This window comes from Pseudorca crassidens, chromosome 1, assembly GCF_039906515.1.
Source record: "Pseudorca crassidens isolate mPseCra1 chromosome 1, mPseCra1.hap1, whole genome shotgun sequence".
NCBI classification, from domain to species: Eukaryota; Metazoa; Chordata; class Mammalia; order Artiodactyla; family Delphinidae; genus Pseudorca; species Pseudorca crassidens.
The window spans coordinates 91,287,283-91,300,698 of record NC_090296.1 but is presented as its reverse complement, the minus strand read 5'-3'; the positions used below and the strand labels follow the sequence as shown (position 1 = coordinate 91,300,698).

Below are 13,416 nucleotides of genomic sequence, written 5' to 3'. Positions count from 1 at the left end.
GGATGCCAATCACAAAGGATTGGGGCTCATCCTAATGACCTCATTTAACCTTAATTACCTCTTTAAAGTCCCTATCTCCAAATACAGTCACATTCTGAAGTACCGAGGGTTACAATTTCAACATTTCAGCCCATAACAAGATTTATTTCCTTTTTTAAAGTGAATTTCAGATTTTATTTGAATTATCCTAATTCCATTGTAATAATCCCACTTAATGGCAAATTACTACACTTATTTAGAAGATAGTTCCAGTCGAAGATGGTTATAGGAAATACTAGAAAGATGTGCACAGCACTTCACCATAACACCAATTTATTTGAATGCAATAAACCCCTTCCTGTAGTAAATAAGCTGGCTGAACGTGACAGAATGTTAGACTGGATGGGATTTGCAACGTGCTCCCCTTGTTTCTGAGGAGCTCAGGGTGTGTCAGGGGAAGAGCTTTGGATCCTGACAGTGAGGAGAGGTTGTGGGGAAGGTCTTCCTGTTCTGCAGCCAGAGGGAGTCGTGGATTAAATGCTCAGGGCCTCAGAGCCCTGGAGGAGTTGGTGCCAGTCTGGGCAAAGTGGCTTTGGGAGTGGCGGGCATGGCCTGCTCTGTGTTCCTCTGTACCCAGTTCTCCCACACCACTTTCAAAGCAGTGAAGGAAAGTCTTAGAGTCAGCAGAGTTCTTGGCTACTGGGGAATAATTTTACTTTTCAGCTGATTTAAAATCAGATCTGTGGAAAACCTAGGAGTAAACTGAGAATATCACCCTTTGGTGCCTGAGAATCTAGGGGTGTATACAGGGATGCTTTTCTACTTTTTATGGACATGAAAGGAAAATAGGAAATATTCTAGTGTAACATTTCTCAACCTTGTGCAAAAGGAAAAAAATTTCCAGTGTTCCTAGTATTATGAACATAAATTATTATGTTTCAACATAAAGTTAAGTACAAATCCTTGTGCCTCCAGACCTTTTTTATAGCTATGAAATCAAAAAAATTTACAAATTGAATTCAAACGAATCTATAAAATCCACCACATTCACATGAACATAATTTAATATGAATAAAATGTTTTACTATGATAAAAAAGATGATGGGGCTTCCCTGGTGGCGCAGTGGTTGAGAGTCTGCCTGCCAATGCAGGGGACACGGGTCCGATGCAGGGGACACGGGTTCGTGCCCCGGTCCAGGAAGATCCCACATACCGCGGAGCGGCTGGGCCCGTGAGCCGTGGCCGCTGAGCCTGCGCGTCCGGAGCCTGTGCTGCGCAACGGGAGAGGCCACAGCAGTGAGAGGCCCGCGTACCGCAAAAAATAATAATAATAATAAAAGATGAAATGTGTATCTAATATTTCTTGAATTGACCTTGATTTTGAGGATGAGGATATTTGAGTCACGATCATGATAATTTTTAACAATGACTGAATTTTATTCATGTGTTTGATGGGCCAATCAATTTAATGGTGCACCTCAAAATAAAATAAAATAAAAAATACACCTTTTACCAAAAAAACTTATCACCTACATTTTATGGTTTACTCCATTAATGGCTCCCAAAGTATTACACAGCCAAGACAAGGGTGTGCACTTTACCAGTGTGAACAGTGTGTGCAGCTCTGAGCAGGCACTTTGGGTTGGGTGTGCTTGTACCACCATGTGCCTTGTGACGGCTGACAGCTCTCCTTCCTCTTTGTCGCCTTGCTGTGAAAGCTTTGTTTCTGCAGCATGAGGAGACATCATTATGCCACAGATGCAGGTACTTAAATTATGGGGCAGTACTTAGTTATGGGCAACTGCCTGATTCACTGTGGGCTTTAAATTTTGTTTAGCATTTCATCAAATGAGGATACCAACTTAAAATACATTCTCGAAGAACTCTCGAGCCCCTTGAGAGCATTTTCCACAGATTCCCCAGTAGAGAATGAGACTTCTAAAGGCAGTTTAAAAAAGATCTGTTGTAACACATTTTTTTCCCTAAAACTCAATATATTTTGACAACTTTATTGAAATATAATTCATATACCATACAGTTCATCCATTTAAAGTGTACCATTCAATAGTTCACAGACTTCTGCCACCACTGCAGTCTAATTCTGGAACATTTTTATTACCCCAAGAAGAAACCTTATACCCGTTAACTGTCACTCCCCATACCTCCATCCTCATACCCCTCTTACTCTAAGGAAACCCCTAGTCTATCTTCTGTCTCTACGGATTTGCCTATTCTGGACGTTTCATATAAGGGTGTCATATAATATGTGGTCTTTTATGTCTGGATTCTTTCACTTAGTGTAACATTTTCGAGGTTCATCCGCGTTGTAGCATACATCAGCACTTCATTCCTGCGGCTGGGGAATAGTCCATCGTATGAATATACCACACTTACTTATCCACTCATTTACTGATGGATATTTAGGTTGTCTCCAATTGGGGCTATAAGGAATAATATTGCTATGAGCCATCGTGCACAAGTTTTTGTGTGAAATCATGTCTTCATTTCTCTTGTGTATACACCTAGGCATGGAATTGCTGGGTCACATGGAAACTCGGTTTCACATTTTGAGGAACTGCCACACTGTTTCAGAAAGCAGCTGCATGATTTTACATTCCCACCAGCAAGGAGTGAGGGTCCCCATTTCTCCACATCGTTTTCAGCAGTTGCTATTGTGTGTCTTTTTTGATTATCGCCATCCCAGCGGTGTGAAGTTGGATTTCATAGTGGTTTTGATTTGCATTTCCCCGGTGACTGATGATGCTGGGCATATTTACAAAGTGCTTATTGGCCATCTGTTTATATTCCTTGGAGAAATGTTTATTCAGAGTCCTCTACATTTAAAACGTTGTTATTCAAACTCCATGTATTTTTAAATGAGTGTTTGTGAAAATGAGAGAGTGAGATGGCAATGTCATAGGTTTCTAAGAGCTCAGGCTCTGACTTACCAGCTCTGCATCTTAGATAAAGTTTTAACATCTCTGAGCTTCTGCTTCCTCGCATATAGGGTGGGATTAATATCTGCTAGAGCTGTGGTGCGGATTAACTAAGGTAACCTGCAGACAGCTCTTGGCATAGAACCTGGCACACGGGGAGTGCTCAATAAACAGCAGTAACTACGACCTCCACAGTTCTTCCTGGCATTGAATCCCAAATGGGCTTGTCCTCTTCTTTGTTAGTTTATTGTCTCTCCGGGTAGATTGTAGACTTCCTAAGGGCAGGGGTGGTGTTCTAACACTTCTCTTAAAATTCCCACAGGATTTCATAGTCTGAGTGGACTTGGGGTATGAGAGCGAATTGGGAAATGTCTCGTGGTGCCAGTTGCGTGACAGTGGGGTTGTAAAGACCAGGTGGTTTTGAACGTGCAGATATGCAGGGGAAGAATACTTTGGGTAGAAAGAATGAAATGAGTAAAGGCTCAGAAATAGGAAGGCTCAGACCGCAGCTCGGTGGAGCTCGTTCTGTTTCTTGGTGAGCCTGCTGCACCATCGGGGGCAAGAGATTAGTGAAGGGTCTTTACAGGCTCGAATCGGCCTGCCAATGCAGGGGACACGGGTTCGAGCCCTGGTCCAGAAAGATCCCATATGCCTTGGAGCAACTAAGCCCGTGCACCACAACTACTGAGCCTGCGCTCTAGAGCCCGCGAGCCACAACTACTGAAGCCTGGGCACCTAGAGCCTGTGCTCTGCAACAAGAGAAGCCACTGCAATGAGAAGCCCGCGCACCGCAACAGAGAGTAGCCCCCGCTCGCCGCAACTAGAGAAAAGCCCACGTGCAGCAACGAAGACCCAACGCAGCCAAAAATAAATAAATAAAATTTAAAAATATATATATGTTTTTCAAAAAGGTAAGGGAAAAGGTGCCGTGTAGTAGACTTCCAGAGAGTGTGTGAACACACAGGGTGGCGATGTGAGAGAATTCCCTGTGTAGCCTTCCAGCCTCTGCTCTCCCCGCTCACCACGGGGCTCCATCACTTAGGGCACAGTGTGTCCTCTGAAAAGTCACGCAGCTGTTGGCAGTGGGAGGTGCTCTCCTGGCAGTGTGGGCTCCTCCCTTGCTCTTCCAGGCTGGCTCACTTTGCTCGCAGAGTCCTTGGGCCTTGAGGACAAGGACAAGAGAGCACTAATGAGGAAGAACACACTGGAGGGGAATTATACTCAGCAAGGCTTCGAGACACTGACTCCAACAGAAAAGATCACAGGCAATGCCTTTGGTCGGACGCTGAAAACCTGTCAAGGGTCCCTTTTGCTCACTGTTTCTGTTTTCAGTTGTTTCCCATGTCTGTAGGTGCTTGTGTTCAGGCAAACATCTTGCTGCTTCTGCATCAGAGAGGCCATTGGAAAGGAGAGTTAGGGTTTGGAAAAGTTTCTTGAGAAGGTGAGGAAGGACGTATGGAGGGCATACAAGGTGGAAGTATATAGCATGGATTGAGGACTAAAGGGATTGAAAACTATTAAAGAAAAGTAATGTGTGTAACTGAAAAAGGAAGCAGAAAGAGTGGTGCAAGAGAGTTAGGATAGGTCAGGCACCTATAGATTTGGTCAATGACAGACCGAAGGAGAGGGGTGAGAAGTTTAATCCATGGTTGACTTCATGGATACTGCTCAGGAGGCAGCTGGAAGGAATCCTGGGCTCAGGGTCTAATCCTGCTTCTTGCTCTGATATTTCCTAGTTATGTAAACATGGGCAAGTCGTGTAGCATCCTTGAACTGCAATTGCCTCAAGTATAAGCATTCACTAATAATAATATCCAGCAATGATATTATTGCAGGGATCAAAGGAGATGTGCATGTGAAAGCACTTTGTAAACTGTAAGCACTATCTGATGTAAGATATTGCATACCACTGACTCTCATTATTCACATGGAGCAGACCAGAGGCTGGTCGGCAACCACAGTGTCGTTAAGGAGTGCACGTTAATGACTTCCCACTTCATAGTATCTTGGACTACGTCAACAAGCTGGCTTAGTGGAAGACCTTGGGGTCTCCTGTTGTGATGTGGTGGTAGATATTGGAGGGCTTAGTTTAAAAAAATGCAAATCTTCCTGCTTTATAAATTCTTATGATGCTTCCTAACCTAGTCCATGGTCTGTACAGGGTAGAGGTATGAATATTCTGGTAACCATTCAGGAAGGAGTCCTAGTTACCACCCTACCAATTCACTCTACCTGGAAAAATTGGTTTCACTCTTAGTCATCCTTCTTTTGGAGCCTGGAGGTCATGCAGGTGGAGATACACTTCTGTACTCTGTGGCTTTGAGAAGGTAATAAATGAGGTAGTGCAATGAAAAGGGCTTGTGAATTATAAAGTGCTAAAGACAAGTGCTATGCGTGCCGTATTATTGTAGTTCACAGAGGCCGCTTGTGGTAGTCGAAACAAAAGGAATCTTAAGTAAGAAGAGCTGAGCCCAAGTCCTGACTCTGTCACTGTCTATTTGTTGGAAAGTCTCCACCTCACCACTGCCCAGGATGTGGGGAAGACAGAATGCATGACAATGGAACTGAGAGTGCTGAATGGTTGCTCCTGTCTGAGTATAAAGCGTGTGAGCTACCTATTTTCTCTCCTGTTGTCCACACCTGTCCCTCAGGGGAAGTCTGACTGGTCTTTCTGCACAGCTCTGCATCTAGGTTATACGCGTACAACCCCCTCCTGAGTTCTGCTTGCTGATTCAATAGTCATAAACTTTCAAATCTGCAATGGCTTTTTAGACCAAGTGACCGTGAAGAGACAAGAAGTGTGATATCCCATGATGGAGCCCAAGGTCTATACTGTACTTCTCATGAAGGTGATCCCTTGTTATCTTTGGTTTTGAATACCTCCATTGTGCGCTTTCCATCATTTTTATGATGAGAAAGATGTCATCTGTGTAGCGTCTGCAGGGCTATGGTTGAGAAGTGAGTTGATTTAAAGCATTTCATTTCAGATTACTCATAAAGATTTTCAGGGCACTTTTCCTTCATCCCACCTGGTAGTCAATTTTCTTCACGGCCACAGTAGCATGAGTGTCATCTTTTGAGCCTAAATACTGTAGTTTAAAAGTCCCCTGAACCCGAACAAAAACATTTGTTTTCTTTAAAGTGTGAGCTTTTCTCCAGGCTGGCCTAAATTCCTTTCACGTCTGCTTTGAAATGCAGCTTCTGTTAGCCAGTCACAAGATACGCTTCTTCTCCCTCTGCTTCTTCCTTAGGACCCAACGTGGTCCATTATTAGTTCAAGTACACAAGGCAGGTGCAGGCTGTATTTGACCAGCATTTTAAGTGAGATGGAGTTGGCATTTAGTGTGGTGTCTCGCTATCTGGAGAAAATCTGTCCTTATATGGCCAGGAGTTTTCACTCACCTGGGGAACACTGACCTCTTCCAATACTTATGATGCATTGCCGACATGTTTTCTTCTCTTTTGGGTAGTGCCAGCCGGCAAACATTGCAGCAGGTGGGACATAACTCATATTTTTGCTTTGCAGGAGAGTAGCTACTGTGTGAGGCACATGGATGTTATTTTTCTTAATACTAAAATTTTAGGGTGTTGGTTACAAATCAGGTCTTAATTTCATAATATTAACGAGATGAACATGATTCTCTCCTGCTGAGAAACAGTGTTGTAGTAAGAGCCCCAGTTCTGGAATGAGAAGATCTGACCTTGAATCCTGGCTATTCTACTAATTAGCTAGATGACCTTGGGTAAAACACTGAACCTTTGTAAGTCTTAATTTCTTTCTTTGTGAAGGGGGGGATAATAAAGATTGTTGAGATTTCAAATGTGCTAATACACATGATTATAGAGTGATACGTAAGTGGAAGATTATCATCACTGAATCTTTATCCTTATAACTGCTGGGAGTTGGAAGGTACATTTTTAAATTTTTTTTATTTTTTTATTTTTCTTGGAAATACAAGGGTTTTAATATTATACTTTGCTAATACAAATACTGAAATAGAAATATAACAAATGGTGTATTAATACCAAAGTAGACTTACTGACAACCAATGACTCATTTAAAGAAAAGAGTTGGTTCACCAGAAAGCACTGAACCATACAGTCAACCTTCATCTCCTGTACTCAGGTATTTCTTTCTTTTTTTTTTTTAGTTCATTTGATAATTTATTTTATTTTATTTTATTTATTTTACAATTTTATTGGAGTATAACTGCTTTACAATGGTGTGTTAGTTTCTGCTTTATAACAAAGTGAATCAGTTACACATATTCATATGTTCCCATATCTCTTCCCTCTTGCGGAAGGTCCATTTTGATTTTCTTGGGTTTGGCCAATAGATTTCATATGATCCCTGCTCTTGTAATTTCAGAGGATGGTGCAAATTATCAGTGCTTCACACCAACTTTTTCAATGGTGCCATTGTTTGATAAGGAAGAGGAGGAAGAGAAGTGTTCCTTGAGGAAGAAATTTACACTCAGCTGGATAAAGCCTTTCTAAAATCCCTCCAGTCCTCACATCTTGTTATGATCATATTCTAGCACTAACAATTGGAATAAGTCTAAGAAACTCATGGAACTCAGACACTGTCCTGCTCATTCACATCACAGAGAGAACAGTTAGGAAACAGATGACACCGTGCCAAGGGCTTGACAGATAACACTTGCTTGGTGGTTTCAGTTGACTGAGGATCATTCCATCCTCTCCTTAGGCCTTTTGTGTCAATCTAGCTGAACAGATACTGAGAGAAGTAGAAGCCCAGGTGCTATGCAAGATACAAACATTATAGAACTCGTGCATTTGTGTCCTCAGGAGTCAGCAATCTTGTTAGTCCAGTCTTTGGTGCTGCCTCTCTGTTATCTACATCTATCTCTGTCTAAATCGGTATCCCGTTTAAGCCTACACTGGAAGGGGATTGTGTCTATGAGCTCCTTCAAGACAGAGTTCCTCTGCTTCTAGCCTCTGACCCACCAGGAAGCAGGTCTGGCTACCCAAAGGCTGGACCTACAAAGGATTGAGATCTGTAGTTGGTATATTCAGGACAAATGATAACATGTACTGGGTTCATTGGCTTGGGGACAATTGGTGGAAAGCAGGACAGTTTTGGGATCAGTGATCACTCTTGTGTGAAAGTCTATGCAGTCATGAGTTCTGGCCTCAACAGCTGCTTGCAGACTGGGGACTCCTCTCCATCATGGCCTCTGACACCACCATTTATGGAAACGTCAGGCTCAGCTCCCGATGAGGCTGTAGTAATAGCTGCTATTGCCATGGGCCCGTGGATGCTTTCAGCTTGCTCATTCAATCATTCACTCATTCATTCATTCAATAAATGTTTATTGAATGTCTACTATGGGACTGTTCAAAATACTGGTGGCAAAATGGTGAGCAAAACCGCACATCTTTATTTTCATGGAGTTTACAGTTTGTGAAAGAAATACGTGGATGAAAGTTATCCCTACAGTGAGCATGTACACCTGTGATAAGTGCTATGAAGGAGAGGAACTAGGCCTAGAAGGAGAGATCAGGGAAGAGCTAAAGGAGGAGTGGAGGAAAACAAGCAAAACGGGCCTGGGAGAGCTTTCCGAGCAGAGGGAATACTACACGCCATGGCCCCCTCTCTGGAGATGTGAAAGCAGCCAGTGTCTGGAATACTGAGAGTGAAGAGAAGCAAAGGTGAGATATGATTAAGGAGGGAAGGAAGGGCCTTTGTAGGTAGGGTCAGGGTTTTAGATGTTAAAGCTGTCAGCGAGGAAAAGACAAAAGGGTTTTGGACAAGCAGATGACAGGGTCAGATTTGCTTTTTTTTTTTTTTTTTTTTTGCGGTACAGGGGCCTCTCACTGTTGCAGCCTCTCCCGTTGCGGAGCACAGGCTCCGGACGCGCAGGCTCAGCGGCCATGGCTCACGGGCCCAGCCACTCCGCAGCATGTGGGATCTTCCCGGACCAGGGCACGAACCTGCGTCCCCTGCATCGACAGGTGGACTCTCAACCACTGCGCCACCAGGGAAGCCCAGATTTGCATTTTGTTGAAGCCTACTCTTGCTGCTTGTTGGTGAAGGATTGCAGGGGGACCTGAGATTAGGTGCAGGGACTCCAGGTGGGCTGTTGTCTTCATCTAGGAGAGAGCGGGTAGCAGCCTTGGACTAGGGTGGTGGCCATGGAGGCTGGGAGGTGGAGGTACTGAGAGACATTGAGGGGTCAAGGCCTTGGAAAAGGTTTGCTCACGAGGGGAGAGAGAGAGGAGGCAAGTCATCAAGCAGAGGGGTGCTCAGGTGGGCCAGGAAGGCCAGAAATGAAAGCAAGAGTCAGGGTTGGGGAAGCAGAGTTGGGAGGTGGCAGGGAGAGAGTGGCAGGAAGGCTTCTGGTTAGTTTTCTTCCTTCTGCTTATCAACGCTGCTGTAAGCCTTATGCGTCCAATTTGGTTTCAGCTTTAAGCAATTTTGCTCTGGAGGTTAACTGTGAGGGGTCATTCAAGTCCTGGGTTCAGTTTTCGGTTTGTTTATCAGGTCTGCATGTTTATGAGTGTGAGTCGGGGCGTGAGAGGGGACATGGATATTTGGTCCTTCAGCTCTGAGTCCCCACCTCCCCCCGCTTCTGGAATGTGGCTTTCCTGGCCCTATGCAGTCTCCACCCCCCATCCCCCCTTTCTCCTCGCTAACTTTCACTGATGACCGAGCAAGTTTAGTTAGCCTGAGTTTGCTTAAAGCTTTTCTGGTTCTTGTTTTCAGCTCAGTGGTCATTCTCCCCTCAGGCAGTGTTCCTGGCTGAATGGTCTCACCTGACCCTGCAGGTGCTTCAGGGATTGTGAGGGTGGGGAATGGACCGAAGGCAGCTTTCTTTTTTTTTTTTTTCTTAATCCAGCTGATGTGTAACGGCGTCCCACCCCCATCCCAGGAAGTTTCAGATTGTCATTTAGTGCCAAGTTGCCTACAATGACAGTACCTATTACTCTTCTTGTATTACAGAGAGGTTGGTATTAGAGGGATAAAGATATCTCGACATTTGGTATGAAGAAACTTGTTTTTTTTAAAATAAACTTCTCTGCTCCTAACTTGTATGTCCATTTGTCTATCCAGTTAACCAACAAATACAAATGTATTGGGCCATTTCTGCAGTGCCAGAAGTAGTGATGAGAAATGGGGGAATGTTTGTGATGAATACAGTCAGTCCCGGCAGTGCTTCTCAAGCTTTTCCTTGAAGTATTCCAATGGTCAAGGAGACTGCAGGAGAATAGAGACATCAGTCTTGGATTGGGACACTGCTGCTGGTGGTTGGGACAGCATAACCTGAATCGTCTTGCCATAATCTCCCTTGAAATTTGTTTGAGGGCTTTAGTTTTAGTTTGAAATTTTGTGCACATTTTGCATTTGGTTCTATAATGTATCCATGTGTGTTTAATATTAAAAATGTCTCCCAACCTAAAAAGAAAACTGTTGCCCCAGTTTTGTGCATCCTGCCTGTCCCAAGCCCCTTGACATATACCTGTGCACCCCGAGACCACAGTATCACAAGAAAGATGAGTGAGAGAGCTCCATGTCCGCTGTCACACATACAAATGATGACAGTACAATGGAGAAGAGAGGCAATCATGGAAGCAGGCATTAAAACCATTAAAACATTGTCTTGAAGAAAGGATTATGTATTTTGAGGGGTGGGGCATGCATTCTAGGAAATGAGAGTTGCTTATGCAAGTGTGCGGAGATCTGAAATAAAACGACTCGTTTAGGGAATAAATTGCAAGAGCACAGTTTGTCGAGAAGGAAGGAGCTAGGAGAGTAGATTGAAAAGGACGCTGAATGTCACACCAAGAGTCTGAACCAAATCCAGAGCCGTTGATTCCATAGGCAAGGGGAAGTATCTTAAGTTTTCCTCAGGTGGGTTGCTGACCTAGGAATATCACGGAGCAGGACTCAGCTATGCATGGACTGTTAGAGGGGAGGGCGGTTCAGAGGGCATGGATCCCAGGATTCCCCTCTCTCTCCAACCACCTGAGACATGGGGTGGGTGTGGGGCAGCCCACCCACTTCTAATTCTGATCAGGTCTGGGGTGTGGCCTGGCCATCTGTATGTGCAAATATTTCATTTCAGATTTGAAAGCACTTAGCCAGGTTTGAGACGGGCTAATCTTCTGCGATCCTATCATGGGGCACAGGGAAGAGATGGAGGCCTAGAGAGGTGAAGCCATTTCCCCAATGTCACCCGCTAATTATTGGCAGAACTGGGTCAAACACAGTCGTTCTGCTCCCCAGTCACGAGCTGCCCCACCAGCCCAGGCTGGGAGTTTTGACCTACGTCAGAGTCTCTCTGTTCCTCTCTCCCTTGAGTATTTCTCCATAACTGAAGGCATGTGGGAGGCCAGAGTTGTTTTGCAGGGCTCTGGAACTTTTGTGTCCCAGCCAAGGTCAGTTTAGCGTTCTTATTAACATGCTGAAGATAATGGATGTCTAAAAAGTCTGAGGACATAAATATTTTAATGTAGCCATACCGTGTCGCTGTTTCTTTCAGACCTGCACTTCAATTTTTATTTACTTTTACATGTGGCTGGCTTAGGGCCACAAGGTTTTCCATCAACAGAAATGGCTGCAGGTTGAAGCAATTTTCTTTCTCCCCCAGTGCCGAAGAGAGACCCATTCTCCAGAGCAGGTGTTTCTAGATCAAGATGGGCTATTGGATGACACAGTGGGGAATACACTTAGTAAAGCACTGTCATAAATTGGGCTGGTGTCGGCTTCCTGATTTAATGCTTTGCTCTGTTTGGTCATGAATTATATATTCTTTTTCAGACTGATCATTTATCCCACTGATAACGGGACAGTGTTCTACCCAGTGGGTTTGGCCCCTGACCTAAGAAATATACTGATGCATCAGAATTCGCTGAGCTAACAGCTGGGATGAACTCTGGAAACTGTAAATCTGCAAAGGCAGAGAGGGGGCAGGCAGGCCTGTGTGCTACAACTCTCCCCTCACTTAGTACGCATCGACTACCAGGATGGCTAAGCAATTCCTTATCTGCTTTTTCCAATGTAATTTGCAAATTGATTGCTCTTCCTTAGAAGCCTTTCTTAATTAAATAGTAACTGCAGTTCTTACCCTCTGACAAAGGGGATATTTTAGTGTCCTGGCAGAGGATTTCCTCAGCTCAGTGGATTCTCTTTTGTTGCAGCGCCCACTGTGGCCTACTGTGTGCAGAACCCTACTGGATGGGTCCTTCTCGAAGAATGAGAGGGTGCCTCCTGCCCCCTGAGAGCTAGAATCAGGTGAGTTAATAGTAATGCCCTATAACAAAATGTGTGTGGAATGCCTTTGCTTTTCAATGCACTTATTTCAAACCATTCCATCCCCCTTTCACACAATGTATGGCAAACTCACTCCATTTGTCAGATGAGAAAACCGAGGGAGAGAGAACTTAGGGGTTTGCCCAGACTCATAGAGAAAAGTGAGAAACAGGACTAGAATATAGGTGAGCTGCCTCCTGTGCTAACCTGTCTGCTCCCCACGTTCAGTTATGCCCAGATGTGTTCATTCAAGAACTATTTTAATGTGCCAACTACGATTGGGCCCTCTGGGGACGGATAGAACAGCCGTGAGTGAACAGGTGTCTTCGATGCACCTCAGCCTTCCAGCCACAGCAGTGCTTCTGAAGTCTTGATAGGTATCAGAAACATCTGGGAAGCTCATTTAAAGGCACAGTTGCCTGGGCCCCAGCCTGGGGTTTTCCTAAGTCTGGGATATGCCTCAGCATATACATTTTCAAAAGTTTTTGAGGTGAATCAGATGACCAGTCAGAGTGTAAGCCAGAGAACTAGGCTTTTATCTCACCCCGGATTGCGCACGCACACACACACACACACACACACACACACACACACAGGTGAAGTAGAACTAGGAGACCCAGCATTGGAACCCAATCAGCCTGGAGATTTGTAGAGGTACAGGTGTCAGCAGGAGTGCCTCAGAGCCCATATAGAGGCAGGCACCGTCTCTGCTCTAAGGAAACATACCAGTGTGTCCTGGATGAAACTCTCCTGGCTTAAGCCAGGTCAGCATAACAGGCTGGAAGAAGAAAGCCTACCCCCTTTGCCCACACTGGGTCTTTCTCTCCTACTTTTCTCCTCTTCATTGCTCCCTCGCTTCCTTATCCATACTCAAAATTCCCTTCCTCCATCAAAACCCTACTCATCCTTCAAGGCCCAGCTCACCTGCAACCTTTCCCCTGACATCTTTGATTTCCCCTCTCAAAGGGACTCTCTCCTTCCTCTATGCCCTTCAGCACTTTGTACCTCTATGGTTTTTACTTAGCCATTGTATACAAGGGCATATTTCTGCCTTGAGGATTGATTCTCTGTTCATCTTTGTCGCTCCTAGCAGCCAACACAGAACCTGGCACAGTGGAGGTGACCAGTATTTGTTGGTTGAGTTAAATTGACTTACTGAACTGTAACTACTTCTGAGTCTACTCAAAAGTAATTAATGAATGTATCAGTTCAAACTTAGAACACATA

At 44.5% G+C, this 13,416-nt stretch overlaps 1 long non-coding RNA gene across 1 annotated transcript in view; it reads left to right on the top strand.

The window, feature by feature from the left end:
* Positions 1 to 13,416, top strand: part of LOC137230749 (uncharacterized) — a 139,064-nt gene that overhangs the window by 41,700 nt on the left and 83,948 nt on the right. The window contains exon 2 of the long non-coding RNA XR_010946248.1: positions 12,078 to 12,171. This is a non-coding gene — a long non-coding RNA (uncharacterized lncRNA). The remainder of the gene's footprint in view (positions 1 to 12,077; positions 12,172 to 13,416) is intronic.